This window comes from Pectinophora gossypiella, chromosome Z (assembly GCF_024362695.1).
Source record: "Pectinophora gossypiella chromosome Z, ilPecGoss1.1, whole genome shotgun sequence".
NCBI classification, from domain to species: domain Eukaryota; kingdom Metazoa; phylum Arthropoda; class Insecta; order Lepidoptera; family Gelechiidae; genus Pectinophora; species Pectinophora gossypiella.
The window spans coordinates 18,907,106-18,921,884 of record NC_065433.1 but is presented as its reverse complement, the minus strand read 5'-3'; positions in this window follow the sequence as shown (position 1 = coordinate 18,921,884).

The window sequence follows — 14,779 nt, the reverse complement described above, 5'->3', positions numbered from 1 at the left end:
TCTTACATACACAGTAGATTGTAGCCACAGCTTTTAAATCAACAAGGCTAAGGTCGATATTGCAGAGAACGTCTAAAGTTTTTATAAGTCATCGCCGGGGCCCTACGCACGCAAATTTTGCAGTGAAGATGAATTGAGAGTGTTTATGATAACCACTTGATATTGAGTCATCTTTTACAAATTTGTTATAGCATACTTGTTTGTTAAAAAATAATAAAAGTAAACAGTATGAGGCAAACATACTTATTAAAGAAGTTATGATTACTAGCTTAATTACTGTCTCAAAGAAAAAAGAAAATACAAAACTTTTACTAAGTACAGAATTAATTTACAAAATGAGTCATCCCATCTCTGTGGCCATCCGATAATCAGAAGGAACAAAACAAAACTTCGACCGACTGTGAATAGCAAAAAATCAAAACATAACTGACCCTGAGCAGTTGATGTTTCCAATAAAACGATGTGGAACATAAAAATAAAGCACTAAGATAAAAGTGCACGATTTTGGAGTCGCGCCGGGCAGGCCGGCGGGATTGAGGAAAACTTAGAACAAAACAATAAGGGGTTCCTTGAATCCCTACCTTCTTGTGTTCGTAATAAGTATGTTCGACATTTGATTACTGCTTTAAAATATTGAAAGACAACTTATTTCTTCCAGACGCTTATTACTAAATTAGTAACTACACAAAATTAAGGAATAACCGACAAAATTACGTAATGATCTGATCTGGCACAGTTGCACTTGAAAGTTTGTTGTTGTAGATTAAAATGACCCGTTGTTAGCCCTGATATACTTATGAAGTGTTAAATTTTTATTTGAATCACTATTATCAAAGCTTCAATCAGGGTATGGAGCATACTCCACCACGCTGCTCCACTGCGGGTTGGTGGAACCCTATCCGGTTGATTGAGAGGAGGCCTGTGCCCAGCAGTGGGACGTTTATAGGCTATTTATATTTATATCAAAGCTTCAGCGGTGAAGAAAATCATCAAGTTTTTGTTACATGAAAACGATTTTTAATACTATGAATTTTAATTAAAGATACCTACCTATTGTATTATACCTATATATACCAAAAATAATAACATTATAAACATGTTAAAGAAGTATTCTTCGTCTGGACATGAAATACGTCTGTGAGACGGCTATTTTTCCTCGAATCGAATGTTATCTGCCGACTTACACGAACCGACGCCTACGCCGTTTCCTGTGAATATTTTCCAGAAAATAATTTGGTCGCACTTTATTGAGGATGAACGCATCTGTGTGGGACCTCAGCATTTCCTCGAAGTTTCGTAGTTTGTAAACACAAGTTAATAACTATCTGTGTGTATTCTTGTACCTAGATGATTTAGACATGCAATTGTTCTCTTTAGTTTGTGGTTAGGCTGCTTTGTTGAGTCATTTTTTTATAAACTCTTCTTTATATACTTTAAGTGTGTATATATCTTTAGACATTTTAAGTTATTTAAGCAATAACTTACATACAGAGATAGTTTTTTTTTTAACTTTCTTACATTAAGTATGTATTTATTTATATATTTATTTACTAAAGATAACGCTACTGCGTTAAAGACAAATAATCTTCGCAGTGAGAAAGTACTTGTATAAATTAAATCAACTAGAACGGTATTTAATCAAGAGTCAGTACATGACAATATTAGGTCAATATTAGAATAAATGTGAGTGATTCTGAGAAGTTTTACATAAACCATGAATATTTCTTACTCTCTCCTTGACTTTAGAGGAAAGACGTGAAGAAAAGGAATCCATAGAACATATTTTGACTTAACAAATTCCTAACCTGTTTTATAGGGTTATGTGTATGAATGCCTACAAAATTACTTCTCGGCTTCAAAAGAAAAGTATCAGTACTCATCAGAACTTATAAACGTCAGTACTTATAAACTTTCATTTCGCGCACAAGTTCCCGTAGGTAGGTGTAGATTATGTAAATTCGCTTTAAATCATTTGAATATAACATCGATGTAACAAATCCTTAAATCCATTATAGTTATATTGTATTTTTATACGCGGTTACATGTCAAATTGACCATGTGAAGCATTTAAATTGACTCTATATTATAATCAAAGTGTTAATATATTCTGTTGTGTGAATATTGACAGTTTCTTATTCTCGTGATTTGCATTCTGTGGGGACATTTATTTTTTTCTGTTTAAATTTAGTAACAAGCTTTTTCGCTTGTATGTGAATTAAAGTTTCCAGGGTATATTATAAAATCTGAAAGTAAATTCTAAGAATAATAATAATTACTTACTTTTAAGTCGTTTCTAAGTAAGTATGAGCAAATCATAACTATAATAAACTAAGTGCTATTTTAATATGTTATTACTAAAAACATTGTAGTTAAGATAAATTTATAAAAGGTCTGTTTAATAAATTCAATAAAAGTTTTTCAAATTCAGTTTTATCCGGTCTATCTTATAAAGCGCCGCTCAAAATTTTTCGAAACAAAAAAGTTCCACGTAAAATTCCGAGCCAGCACAATGCGAGAAATCCCTGCACTTGCATTTTTGTATAAAAATCTCATTTAGCTCCTGATCAGGCGAGATTGCAGCCGCATCTCAAATTTGCATTCATCCCTCACATTCCTCGTCTAAATCGGAAACAATTTAAATAATTTGCCCGTGACAAATGTTGCCACATTAGAATATTGTATTTTTTTATACTTGAGAAAATATCTAATTGACCGTGAGAGCAAGGTCTTGTTTGCAATTGTGTTCAATCGTTGGTTACATTTGTTGGCACAAAATGCAAGGTGCCATTTTTTTTTGATATTTTTGCGGATGTTTATGCAAATTCTAGTCGAATGTGCAGTTATTGACATATTCAAATAAGTGTGTATTTATTATGACGGTGATGATTGGTATTTGAGACAAGTGTGTGAATTTTGTTCCTGAAGTATTCCCAAAGTTAGTAAAATATTTATGAAACAGGTTTGCGGAAGTAAATTAGTTTGGCTGTTGGGGTACATCAATGACTTGAAAGCTTCTAATGTTGGGAGATGTTATGTTGCCGAGTAAGATAATGATACAATGTTTTCCTTTACAGGTAGAATAATGGTACAAAGCTGTAGGTTATCGTAGGTAGTTCATCACTATTAGCGTGGCTTCACAGTCAAATGTTGCGAAGTATAAAATAATTTTATATGTATTGCAGACATTGCCGATGACGATGCCATTACCGACAACATTGTACATGTTATGCATTATATTATGCAACAATCAGAAGGCGGGCCGTGATAACGACGTTTAACGAATTAATTAAATTAAACTTTCAGCGCGGAGTTTTCAGCGAGTTTTTCGCGATACAATCGTGGGTGTCAGTGGAAATTACGGCTTCATAGACGCAATTAATCATTGGTTGCACTGACAGGGTTGAACAAAAGCGTCTGATGCAACGGATAGGGCTGGAAACTTAGGAGATTGGAGCTGATATCAGACGGTAAAAGTTGCTGGGAATAACAAGGCTGTTTCGGAATATTTTAGAAGTAAGGACGCGGTCAGTGTTGGTCTTTCTACCTCATTGTTAACGTTTTCGAGCCTAAGTGTACAAAATATCCGTAAGTACATAACGCTTTTCGTTTGATACTTAAGGAGAGATCGGTGCCCAGTCATGGTTTACAAGTTTGTTTTTTACCAATCCAGATATAAACGACAAATATTCAATAACAACAACGGTAGCCCTACAGAATCAAAATATAATGCAATGCAACCCTGTGCGAAACCTTAGTACGAGTACAATAGCGTGCATCAGCGTTGGCGCGAATTAATAGCCAGTGTAGTAAGCCGCGTTTAATGAATATTGCAGCCAAATGCGCGGTGACTGATACGCCAGCTCAGGTTGTGTTACAATTATATTGACTGCCAGTACACTGCTGCGGTTAAAGTTATATGGTCAGGTGTACAAGAAGTGTTCAATTTAGGAATAATCGAACATTTCAAAAATTTAAAAATCTCGTTAGTCGACGTTAAATGAAAATGTGGCATATCAACTTTATGACTATTTCCGGGTAATCGGAGTCATTTATTCAACGTAATTATCATGAATAAACTTTTTGAAGGTCAATTTAAAAATTTTAGTTTCGCAAGGTGTTATGGCCGAGGAGAAGAAATGACGTGAAACTGCAACAGCAATATATATTTTATATCAATGTAGGTATACTTTCATTACAAGTTATTTACACAACAATCAGAAGAACTAGAAGAATTTTCATAATTTAGGTAATCATTAATTTTATAATAAGCGAGAGTCCGCATCGCTCCTTATTTTTCCAGAAGTGAGTGTCCACGTCAAACATTAGTCACATCAAACACTCTATAACTGAGTATTCAATCTAAATTGATGTACCTACTTTATTATCATATTAGACAACTAGTAAGCTATGAATATAGAGGTATAGTAAGGCGGATTGTGCCAGACGTGTAGGAGTTTTAAACCATCTTCGCAAAAATATAATACAGGCTATTTAGCAGCTGGATATAAATTTAAGGAATATGAAACACTTGTATAGCCGAGTGTTCGGAGTGAGTTGCAATTGTTTAGCAAGTCAACTGGCATTGTTCCTGTATTTGCATGTCAGTTGGCGTCTGAAGCGACTTCTACAGAAATATGATACCAGCTTATGAACTATTTAGCAGGCGCCCGTGCTATAATATTTGCACTAAGCATTCTGGTAACGGTGCAACGTGCAATATAAATGTGTATGGCAGTAAAGTCTTGCTGTTCTTATTAAAAGAGTTGTATATGACTTTTACTTACATTTCAAATCTTATGTTGTAGAATTTATTATTCGCGTTAAATTAACAGAGTTGTTCAGAATGGTTATCAGATGCGTACTTTCCTTATAGTTATAAGATTTTGATATTAATTATTAACTTTTCAATCGATTGTAGTGTTTTTAATCTGAAAAGTGTGCATAAATAATCAGCATCAGTTGTAAAAAAAATATACCTAAGCATAATGATGACGATATAAAATCTAATGGTTTTATTTCATTACCCCTCAAGTTAAACAAATTTTGCATGGCGACTACCTGTGAGCATATACTTATATTGCGCATATTGTATTGGGTTCGGATGACAATGTGATGTCATCACACAATAGGCCGCTGCGCACCCCGCGACGGACAAAAAGCCGAATCACCTGAACACCTGCGATTGATTTCAATACACCCATTATTGATCGATTAGTTACGAATTGAATTTTAAAACAACCCGTACATTACACCCTAAACCTTTGGATCTAAGACCGAAATTGTTTAACCAAGATAGGGAACACAAACAGTGGAATTTCTGTGTCAGTTTGCCCGCGGCCAAAAAGGGTTGCACAGGAGCTTAATTACTGAATTAAGGTGGTTTCGTATTCAATTTGTATTGTCTCAGTTTGCTGTGTAAACTAAAATTTTCTTCGTTAGTTACGAGTCTTGTACTTCTGCCTATAACTTTGAATAGTTCTAGGTACGTATTCAGTTACCACGTGCAAATGCAACATGCAACTTTTTCACACAAAGTAATCAGCATGATTACAGTTCATATATAACACCTTTTCCTACATTTCATACAGCCCGCATGCGCTTGGATGATTCACGTGAAACAATAACGACCTTCAATGTGTAACACAACGACAGGAATATTATAATTTACGTTTGTCCTGACCTCGCACCACTGTGCCATTCCATGCAGCACAAACACGTGTTTTTGAAGAATATCAAATAAAAATATACAGCACAATTCCCATCAAGTAAACTAGGACACATTAATATGCTATTGGCAATGAATGTATACATTTTTTAAAATAAAATAGAAGTGACGGTCTAGGGTGGATGACGTTTACCCAGAAAATGCCTATTCACTCTAGCCTTGAAGACTTCCAGATTCATCATCATGGTGTCCAAACTGTATCCGGCGACGGCGACTCCCAGATTATAACTAGTTGAAAAAACAGACGACGGCAGACAGTTCCAGTCCTTTGCGAATTGATTGAAATTGACACATGGAAATTCTAAGCCTGAATTGTAACGCGCATTTGTTTCAATACAAATTCAAAGTAACTTAAAAAGCAAAACCACACCCTTCATCTATTATATCATTGTAAAGAACTCATCCAGCTAATGGATCAATAATGTATGCTAATTGCATGTAAATAGCCGAGAAACAGACAACAGGCAATTATGAATCATAAATTACGTTCGTTTTAAAAACCTATTACCATTTTAATGAAAGCAAAGAAGTCTCCGCACTCGCTGTTAGTTACTATTTGTAACCGCAAACACAAATCTCGTAGGTTTAATATTCCAATGTCGTTCACATTAAATAAGTCAACAAACTCTTATAAAACAAAGGCCTCCAAGTTTCGTTATCAAATATTTTTACAACGCGATTAACCACCCATTGACGCTGTCGCCATAAAATTTGTAATCGGTCCGACGAATACAAAGAAGTTTTTATTAAAATTTGTCAGCTCACGCTTTATCTACGATGTAATAGTTGGTACAAAATAAAAGGAATGGCGAGATACCAGTATCTTACAAATAAATATTACACCTTTAGAGTAATCAGAAAACAGAATCATTTATTCAACGTAATTATCATGGATAAAGTTGTTGAAGGTCAATATAACATTTTTGAATTTAAGTACGTCATTTCGCAAGGTGTTATGGCTGAGGAGAAGAAATGACAAGAAACTGCAACAGCAACACATCTTTTAAAAACCAATGAGGGAATACATTACAAGTTAAAAAACAGATACACCCGGGTGACAGCAGCTAAGAATATTATTGTATCTTTAGCTTTTGACAATTATTAAAATACCTGTCAATACACATTAAAATTGATCAGATATTTTATCACGTACATGTATATCCGAAAAATGAATACTTATCTTTCAAATTGCAATCTCTTTGGAATACCCGATTACATCAATATTGAATTAAAAAATGTTGTACAACGCGCATTGCTCTACGCTTGAGTGCTTAAAAAGCGAAGCTCGCTTATCTTCAGCAAACGGTAGGTTTCAACTCATTTGTGAACACTTCACGACTTTCGACACTCATCGTTCATTACTGATAAGGTTCAATCTTTTGTTCAAAACGTTTTCATAATATATGACGCTTTTGAAATTACGCAATAGCGGTCAGTGCTCTTTCAGAGGCACTTATCAGTCAAATTACTTGTAAATCATTGGGTACATTAGGTATCACTCGATACAATTATTTTTTTATTATTTGCCATCGTTACCGCTCGCGACAATCTACTGATACTCAATTCGAGGACTTGTTGATACGTTCAATTCAGGCGTAGGTCAAACGTACGTCTCGTTTTCGCATCTTGTCTGAGTAGGTATTTATCTAGAATAGACGCTGCTATCGAAAAAATATTCGCGTTGTGAATAGTACTATTCGCTTACGCCTGTTCGACAACTACAATAACCATGGCAATAACCACGGTTGCGTTACAAGATATCAGGTAAGTCTTCCCTAAAAAGCTGTTGGAAATTTTACAAATTCACAGGTGATGTGTGAAAATCATTATTATTAAGCGTTGTACAGTCAACGTCCTTTATTATAGGAGTAATTATCATTTCTGCAACTTCTTCTTCTTCTTCCTAGCGTGAATCCCGCCGTCTTGCGCCGGGGTCCGCTTTCCTACTGTTCTTCCTCCACTTTGCCCTATCCTGGACATCGTCTTCGGATAACCCGCAACTCTCCATGTCTTTCTCCACGACACTCAACCATCTCAGCTTAGGTCTTCCTCTACGTCGCTGACCAGTAATATTGAAGTCGAGTGCCACGTTGCCAATGTACTCAGGCGGTCTTCTTTTAACATGCCCATACCAACGCAGCCGGTTTTCCTGCAGTTTGTCAGCCACGTCACGTACACCGAGGCTACCGCGCACATACTCGTTGCGAATCTTGTCGAGCCTCGTCACGCCGCACATCCAACGTAACATCTTCATCTCTGCAACTTGGATGGACTGGACATGTTTTTTCGTTACGGCCCACGTCTCGCTTCCATAGGTTAAGACAGGTCTTATTACTGACTTATAGATAAGCCCCTTCAGCTTTACAGGCATTCGGCTATCACAGGTAACGCCAGTAACTTCACGCCACCTGAGCCAGGCTGCTGATATACGGTGCTGTATGTTGCTCTCCAAATTTCCGGAACTGCAGATTATTGTCCCCAGATATTTGTACTCCTCGCACTGTTGAACAACTTGTCCATCTATCACTATAGGGTCAGCGCTAGGGTTCTTGACGTTGCATTCCATATATTGGGTTTTAGCTACACTAAGTACTAGCCCACCTGCCTGCAACTGACTTTTCCACGCTGCGAGGGCATTCGCCAGTTCTTGTCGGCTTGATGTGCAAATCGCTACGTCATCTGCATATATGTAGGTCCATGTGGCTACTTTCTGAGCATCTTCAGTGAGGGTATCGAGTACGAGACTAAACAAATACGGACTGAGTACTGAACCTTGATGAACACCCTCAGTCACGGGGATGGATTGTGTGACTCCTACTGTAGTTCGTACAAAAGAGCGGACATCCTTGTACATGTCGGCTACGATGGTGACGTATGCCTCGGGAACATTTTTCCTTCTGAGACTCCAGTATATTGTATTTCGGGGCACACGGTCAAAAGCCTTTTCCATGTCTAGGAATGCAATGTAGTGGGGTTCATCTTTTGCTCTGTGCTCTTCAGTAACCACGGTCATTGCAAAGATTGGATCAATAGTTGAGAGCCCTGGGACGAAACCATACTGATTCTGAGAGAGACAGCATTCCTGACGGAGACGGTTATCTATGATTCTCTCATATAACTTCATGGTATGGCTCATTAATTTTATACCTCGGTAATTATTACATTCATAGCGACTTCCTTTGCCTTTATAAAGTGGGATGATTGTACTCATCCTCCAAGCATCCGGCATGCATTTAGTCTCCAGGAGCATGGTGTTGAACAGATTCTCCAGTATTACGACTCCGGTATCACCCAAGCACTTCCATGCCTCAATTGGAATGCCATCCGGACCCAACGCTTTCTTATTTGACATTTTATTTAGCGCGATCTTAATTTCTTGAGGTGTTATAGGGTAAATCAAACCCAGATTTACATCCTCCTGAGGCAAATTTATACTTGCAGTGTTAATATTTAATAGGTTGTCGTAATATTTGTACCACGTTTTCAAGATGTCGTCGTCTCTAAAAAGTAGATTGCCATCCGGTCCTTTAAGTACTTTTGTTTTGACGATATCTTTAGTAGCCTGATCCCGTGACTTCGCCAGCTTGTAAATGATTTTGTGACCATCCCTACTCTCTAAGGAGTGGTACAGATCTTTGTTCGCTTTCGATCTCTCGACAGCAACTACTCTTCTGGCAATCTTCTTTTTCTCCTTATATATATCCCGATCCTCTGTGGTTTTAGTAGACTGCCATGTTTTAAAGGCTTGTTTCTTATCCCTGAGTGTTTTCTGCACTGGTTCTGTCCACCACCAAGTATCTTTAGATATTCGTCTTCCTCCCTTAGTTCGCCCGAGTACTTTGTGTGCTGCCTTTAAGATCTGAGCCTGTATGTGCTGCCACGCTATATTTACATCTTTTCCAATGTCGTCAGGGATACAGAGGTGTTCTAATTCCTTCCGGAACCCTTCAATATTCTCACCCTTTAGAATCCACCATCTGGTGAGTTCTGGTTCCTTTTCTTTCTTAGGTTTTATTTTCCTTCTGAATTCCAAATCCATTACGACAAGTCGATGTTGTGGCGTCACACATTCTCCGGGTATGACCTTGCAATTTTTAACTCTTCCAATCAATGTTCTATTTAAAAGCAAGTAGTCGATTTGCGAACAATTTGTGCCACTTTTATATGTGATGAGATGCTCTGGCTTCTTTATGCAAAATGTATTAACTATTGCAAGGTCGTGAGACATGGCATGTTGCATAATAGTTTTGCCATCTTCATTCGTTGAACCAAAACCGTGACCTCCATGTACTCTCTCGAACGGCTTAAATTCCTGGCCCACATGGCCATTTAAGTCGCCACCAAGAACCGTGGTTTCATTGCTTGGTATCTCCCGTAAAATGTCATCCAGAAGAATCCAAAACTCCTCTTTTTCCGTTTTAAGACATCCTGTTTGGGGTGCGTATGCAGCTATCACATTTACCACTTCTCCTTCTATGACAACCTTAACGCTCATGGCTCTGTCACTAAACCGTTTTACTTCGACGACATTATCCAGGTGTTCCTGACTGATTGCAACAGCTACTCCATTTCTACCTCCTTTTGAGCCTGTATACATCATTTTGTAGCCTTCTCCAATGTTGCGAGACTTTGCCCCTTGCCATCTAGTCTCCTGAAGACAGATAAAGTCTATCCTGCGGCGTTTACATAAGTCTGCGAGTTCCTTTGTCCTTCCGGTTAGTGTTCCAACATTTAATGTGGCAAAGCGGACTTTTAGGTTGCTCTCCGGGACTTGCGTCTTTAACCGAACCCGTCCTTGATCCGGTAGCCCTTGCAAATTTGTCACAGAGTTAGGGCGATGTGTCTGCGCGTCGTTATGCGGCGACGCCCTATCCATTATACAGTTATTATTTGGCAACCTATTCATCTTCATTCTACTTTATCGACGATTTGGGGTTTATTATGCTGATGCCGATTGTCATCTGACGCACCAAAACCTACTCTCTAGAAGTAGGAAAACCCCCTAATGCAGTACGCTTGCCGATTTATGAAAAGTATCCTCTTCTACCGCCAACCGCTTTCTGGTACTAGATCCTTTCGGTTCCACGTCGACCTCATCGTTTCTAGCCCAGTACTGAAAACGCTGCATATATCCGTCTTCTTGCTAGTTTTGGTTCGCGCCAGGTATTTGGTTTCCCTGGTACCACTCATATCTGAGAGGCATTCCTCGATCCACCACCTGAGGACGCGCTCGATGGGAGGTTATAGCAACTCCACACGAGTTATCATTTCTGCAACAATTCAATAAATCAAATAGTGTACTACGCATTCGGCGAAATTGGTTGTTTTACTTTACTTTCCCGTCTTTATTAGGTACGTGTATCATACGTAACGCTTTATTATCTGTATCATTCTAAATCACTTTATCATCTAAAGCGTAGACGTACTCTACAAGCCCTTCAGGGTTCCTTTTGACTCTTGACTTCTTTAGGTCAAAAGTCAATCTCTAACTGACAAAATAAACAATTTACCAGCTTGAAAATTTTTGCTTAGCTTATGTCTACTCTTTTTTAACTCTATTTCATAAATCAAGAAGGCAAACAAAGACTAGTGTTCTAAATCGACACATAAAATACTTTGTATATTGGTCTACTCAGCTTTATGTGTTATTCACATATAGTCATGAACCGGGGTCTTTATTGACCATTATTATCTTTATAGTTGCTTCTTTACCATTTAGTGACTATCTAACTTGTATACATCCAACATTTATTGAAAATAATCTTACGATACTTATACTTCGTCTAGGTATCTCGCGTATTTTTATTTTGAACTCATTTACACGAACCGTAGCCAAATTGCAAACGATCGCATTTTATGCGAATACACTGTCGTTTTTCGTAATCGTTTGGAAATTGGCTAAGGCCCCCGGTTTTATTGACAACTACTTTTTATTAAAATACTTTACACGTATCTATCAGACCTATAAACGGTTTCTCATCATATGTATAAAGAAGTCAAACTATTATTAATGTGCATTTTGATTTACGAATTGCAATAAACTGGCAACACTATTGTCCGCTGACGTTTTAAATCGTTAAATAGGGCAATAATGTAAATGTCACGTAGGAACCGTTATTTGAAATAAACTTTTCTCAAAATGATCTATTAGGTCGTAATTTTTTCGACCGTTTAAGATACATTTTTACAGACGAATAAAGTATACATTGTAGTTAAAAAATGAGTTGGATTTAATCACTCTGAGAAATTGTTGTATGTTTTATGGCTACTGTGATGCGCGTTATGTTAAAGTTATGGCGGTATTGCATTTAAAGTTACGGATAAAAATAATCCAGTGATAACGGAATATTGAAAAACACATAATGTACAGTTGATCTACCTACAAAAACAGCATAAAAGTTACTGAAATAAGGTGATATACTTTAATTATAAATGTCCACGTAAAGTAGATGAGTAAGTTTTAAAGTCCATTTGCAACAAACAGTCTCTTAACACGTTCCCATAAATTGTTAGGCAAGTCTAAACCATGTTTATTTTTTAATTCTATTCCTTTGTCGTGAGAGAGTGTTTGACGATCGGGATGTGAGTCATCAGTGTTGGCGCACCGTTTATATAGGATGATGAAATTGTGTAGTTTTCTTAGTTAAGGCTTTATTCTAACATCATTATTATAGAAGTAGCCACTGTATATTTTACACTTAGTTTAGATATCAATAATATAATTTGGAATTTCTGTTTTTCATTACTTACCTACAAAAAGTATATAACTTTTTACAATGTAGAGCATACAAAATTAGTCTTTCTGCAGCCATTGACAGTTCGTCACCTTAGTGTTTACGATCTACAAACACAATATCCATGGTGGGAGACCAAGTTGACACAGCACAGACAGGCTGTCACGTTTGTATGTCTAGACGACATTATAGGTGCCTGAGATCAGCTGAACTAAACCAACATGGGAAGTGGTTGACATGTTGTTGTTTTGTTTGTTTTCGCACAGACAGTACGTTTCAGCATATTGCTTCTAAGAATATTGCTCTTTCTACTGTTATCATCTCTATTATGGTCTAAATTGGTTATCATTTATCGAAAATACCATAATGTCATGTCAAACCACGTGAATAAGAAATATTCTTAAAAACAAAACTACAGAGCTTCGAATAACAGGGTAAAACACCTACTAAGGATTAGCGAAAATGTTGAATAGCGAAAACCAAAGAAACAAACAATTTAACACATTATTCCCAAACTTAAATGAAAACTGTATCATTGTACATGTCACTAAACTCATACATCGATTATTACTTTTCCCGACAATATCACGCCGTATATTATCTGATGCGAGAGATAAGGTGCGTACACACGAGCGTTTGCTTTTTTTCCGAAGCGGTGCCTACTCGTACCACTGTTCTACTTCTGCGGGACATGACTCATACGACGGCAAGATGCCACAGGAAGCAATGGAGACGTGTCTTGAATTATATAAATAAGCAGTGGGCCAAATAAATATTACTTAATTATTTAGCGTATCGTGTCCATGGGTATAGCTAGATGGGTTAGTGTAAAATGCGAATTGGCTTTGTATAATATGTACACTGTTATTAATAATTTGCATTTTGTTTGCGTATTAACACTGGCAACGCTAACAAATTTCTAAAATAGCTTTTTATAAATTTTAATGTCATTGTTTTTTGACAAAAATGCCTCTATGCCTCGGCTTGTTCATAACTGCTCCGTTGAGCGGACTCGAGACGATGTCTTCAAACATTTTTTCTTCCATTTGACGCCGAAAATATTTAACTCTTAAACGATTCAAATTATAATTAGGACCTTTTGTAAAGTGAACTTCGACTTCGAAATTGTTGCTGGTTTAAAATGTACTTTTGTAATATTATATGCCTTCTCCCATGCACTTTAAAGGTGAATGTATTTTCGTTTGAGAGTTAGCAGTGACTCAGGTATAGTGGCTAATAAAATTGGTCCTCGGTTGACCCAACAACGTTAATACGATCCAAATGACCAGTATTAATCTTGAAATGTCACCTTTTGTAACTGGATGATTGCCTGCCATGCTATGATTTTATTTAACGTTTATTAACTACTATTGAAGGGGTTGGACGATTTTGGGATGACTTTCGGAATGCGTGTGGCTGTGACAATGACAAATTGGCTTTGATTGTTAATTTTTTGAAACAAATTAATGTAAGATTAAGCGATAGCATCGATTTGTTCCGTGCGGTAGGTCTAGTAATAAAAAAAAATACATGCATTCAGCTGCAGTAGGCCCTTGACATGGCTCATGTAACACCTACGAACTTACATCAGAAAGTAGTAACCGGCATCAACGGCTGTATGTACCTTTCCAAGCGCGGGTTATATTACTTTTGGAAAATCAGGTATTCAGCAGTGATTGGGATAGGTATTTGCGAGATTTGACTTAACATGGATATGCTGGTTCACAGTGAACCAAACTGATTTCTTCCTTCATTGCATTCTTCCCTGCCTATTTTTTCCTGTCTACGCGCGCAACTTTTTTCATAATACGTAAATAACAACAAAGCGGCTGTAAGCTAATAGTTTAGATAGACAGAATCTCAGGGTAAAATAAACTAACCTTTACCTACGTCCAGGGCAAAGTTACCGTTACGATACCACAGGAAATTCACTAGTTTCATTAGTTGGTTGGTGAAACTCCAAATTTAATCAGTTAGCGAAACTTCGGGACCAGTCAAATTGCAGTACTGTTGATTAGTTCCGGTTAGTTTAACCATACAGTTATCGAATTTTGCATCTATTGGAAGCAAAGTTTGCACGTCCATTTTCATTGTCTTCTTAGTTTTATTGTAAGTAGGAACCAGCTGCGTCTATTGTTATTAATATAATATAATAGAATTGTAATCATAGTTCTTTTTATATTTTTTGTCAAAATATCTTACTAAATTTTGATTTACTTACCTGTTTTACCAATATTCATTGTGAATCTGGAATTAAAACATAAACTCTAAGAATTAGCAGTTCCTTCCATCTCTATCATCCTGCAACGATTTCCATCCT